Source organism: Cryptomeria japonica, chromosome 2 (assembly GCF_030272615.1).
Source record: "Cryptomeria japonica chromosome 2, Sugi_1.0, whole genome shotgun sequence".
Lineage (NCBI taxonomy): Eukaryota > Viridiplantae > Streptophyta > Pinopsida > Cupressales > Cupressaceae > Cryptomeria > Cryptomeria japonica.
The window spans coordinates 676492029-676495463 of record NC_081406.1 but is presented as its reverse complement, the minus strand read 5'-3'; positions in this window follow the sequence as shown (position 1 = coordinate 676495463).

Sequence of the window (3435 nt, the reverse complement as noted above, 5' to 3'; positions counted from 1 at the left end):
ATGCTGCCTTAAATAAACCTTCCACACCTGTCTTCATCATAACATATTCATCCACTTCAAGGCCCAATATTCACTGTATCTTTCTACATTAATTTCACCTTCCTTCCTATTAATTGCAGATTAAGGTGGAGCTGATGTCATCAACTCTAAATTCGATGGCAAGTAACATTGCTGCCACATGTGGATTGACCTTTCATGATTAGAAATCCTATCTTTTGAGTATTGCATACAAAATATCCCTTTGTATGAATGTGTGTAGTGAGTGAGAGCTATGTTGTATTTTTTTGAAGTACTCATTTTTGGCTATCTAGAATCCTAGCAGTGTGTACAATTTGCCAAATCCGATTGAAAAAACAAACCTATGCCAAATCATCTTCTTGCAATGTGTTTAGAGGCTCTTTTTTCCAACTTATTTCCCATCCCATTTGCTTCCATATGCCCATGAATGAGCTTAAAGTCCTATAGAATATCAATCAACTTATTAATTGGGATAAGCCACCTACTCAATTTCCAATCAAGCGCATGGTTTTCCCTAATGACATTAATGGTTATTAAAGAGTCCCCTTCTAGATGGATTTTTTTAGCTTCAATTTCCTTGTCGAGCTCTAATCCCCTAAGAGAATCTCTAAATTCTGCTATATTGTTATTTGTGTCTCCAATGAATTTAGGTTTTATTGCAATCACATTTCCAAGCTCATTACGTGTCACACACCCTATTTTGCTAGGACTTGGGTTGCCTTTCAAAGCACTGCCAAAATTAATCTTGACCCAATTAGCCTTCAGGGCGCACCACCTGGCATTCTTCTAATGCTCTGAGGATTGGTTGTCCTTGTTATCTCTCGCTATTGGAGGTATGACTAGTCCTTTGAATAACTTAATCATCTCCTCATCTCTATTTAATTAGGTACTTCCCTTTATAGATTTTTTCTAGTAGTCGAATTTGCCAGTTCAACAATCAAGCCCTCCATTTTCTTTATTAGGATTTCTCTTGGCATCAACTGTTCCTTGACGACCCTTTTGTTGCATTCCTTCCATAATTCCCAAATGTTGAGGATGATATAGCTTGCCAAAGGCTTCAAAATACTCTTTTTTGTGCCATTTTGACCATATGCCAAACCATTCTTTCAAACTCTGTGGCTATGGGCCTTGTAAATTTAGCTTGGAAATGAAATGTTTCCAACAAGCTTCTGCATAAGAACATGTGAGAGGGAGGTGATTTGCATTTTCATCATTGCTCTTACACAATAGGCATCTCCCTCGACCAGGAATGCCAAGCTTAGCTAGTCTGTCTTGATTGAGAATCATGTTCTATATGGCCATGGATGAGAATACTCCAACTTTGGGAAAGCAATGATTACCCCATAAGAGATCCTTTGGCCAGTGTTTGTCTTCCATCATAGCCTCCCTCAATCTGTAACTGATTTTGACCTTATATTCCCCATCAAAAGAAGCACATCATTTGATCACATCATCCTGGTATGAAATGGAGAGACATTTGTTCTTCAAAATTTCTTTTAGGTTGCCTTTTTTATCCTAAGGAGCATTTAGATCATTAAAGGATTTCCATTCGTATTTTGGAATATTGTTGACCATAGTGATGGCCTCGTAATTGCAAACCTTTCTTCCGCATGCACTGATAATATCCCTCTTAAGTTCCTCCAAGTGTGTCAAATTCTATAGCTCTGAATAGCCATCCTAGGAATCCTCCCAAAAGGAGGCACGTTGGCCATTTTTGATTTCCCAGGTGATATTTTTTGTATTACTTCCCAACTCTCAAGGAACAAATCCCAAATTGTAGAGCCCTTTAGAGGGTTCCTTATGGAAAATATTCGAACTGGATCATCAGTATCAAGATATTTCCTCCTTAGGATCTGAACCCATTTTTGGTTGCCCTTATACATATCCCATACTAATTTATCTCCCATAGTGTTTTTCATGATACTGATTTGCTTAACCCTAGCCCCTCTAGCACCTTGGGGTTTGCATATCTTTTCCCATTAAATTATTGGGAATTTCTTTGTGTCATTAGCCACATTCCAAAAGAAACTCCTCATGATATGAATGAGGATATCTTCCATAATTCCAAGGATCTTTATACAAGACATCCAGAATATACTAGAATAGTAGAAATCACCGCTTTGATTAGTAGTATTTATTCGACCAAATTTAACCTCTTCCCCTTCCAAAGTTCCATCTTCTTCTTGCAACTATTCATAAGACTTTCCCAATAGATTTTTTATTTGATCCAACAAATAACAACATCCCTAAGAATATTCTTGGGAAATTAGCCACTCTTAAGTCCAATATCCCAACAATCTTGTTGGTTAACAAATTTTCCTTTCTTTAATATTTTTTGTAATGACTCATGCATACCCCTACTGAAAAGCAAAAGAAACTAACAGTTGGGTGAACCGAGTATTGGTTTACCCTTTGCATAAGAGTGCAGCTCCCCGTATGATATCCAATGAACTTTTATGCAAATTAATTACAAAGAAACACACTCTTTACCAGAAAGCGAGAAAGGCCTTCACATCCATTTGTCAACATAATATGAATGCTATGAAATGATTGTTCATAAATGTAAAGCTCATAGACTTAAACTTTGAATATTTCACTCTTATATAAAACTTATTTCACCAAGTACACTCAATGTAGTATGAATGTTGATTGATACTCACTCATGCCTCAAAGGACAAGGGGGATCAGAATCATTTAAACAACAACAAACAACTAATTTCCTTAATCAAATGAATTCACAGACTTATAATAAGAAGATGATAAAATAAGTAAAATATTCTGCACACAAACATATATCCCAACAAAGATTTTCTCTATCATTCAAACACAGAGATTTGAAGGCTATGCAAAATATATTATTTCATTCACATATACAATATCTTCACTGAAAATTCCAAAAGAAAACTAAGTCTTCCAATTCAAATCAAACTTTTTTGGACCCGAATAAAAGCTTGCTTCATTACATATATAGCCTCCAGGCTAATAGTTTTTGAAATAACCCCAACTTTTAAGCTCTATCCTAGAGTTAAAAGAAACTCTTTACTTAAAACTGGATAAAACTGAAATGACCAAGAGCCACAGATAGAATGACAACTCATCTATAAACCGATCAAGACTCCAACGTGCTAGAGGAAATGACTGATTTATCTTGTTTCTTTGCAGTACCATGTACATTCTGCTACTCCAAGTGTGTCGTTGAGAAATTGAGGATGACCTGACAACGCGGGAGCCCAATTTGCAGAATGCGTTGTTTCCAAACTTATTTATCCATGTTTACCTGCATGACCTTAATTTTATGCCCTTCCAGATGATCAAAGCAAACCGCTAACATTGTTTCTATGCTAGCCACCTTGGACAAGTCATCTGTAGTTAGAGACTTTGTTTCTTTAACGAGTTGCACTCTCTCCTTAAAGGTTT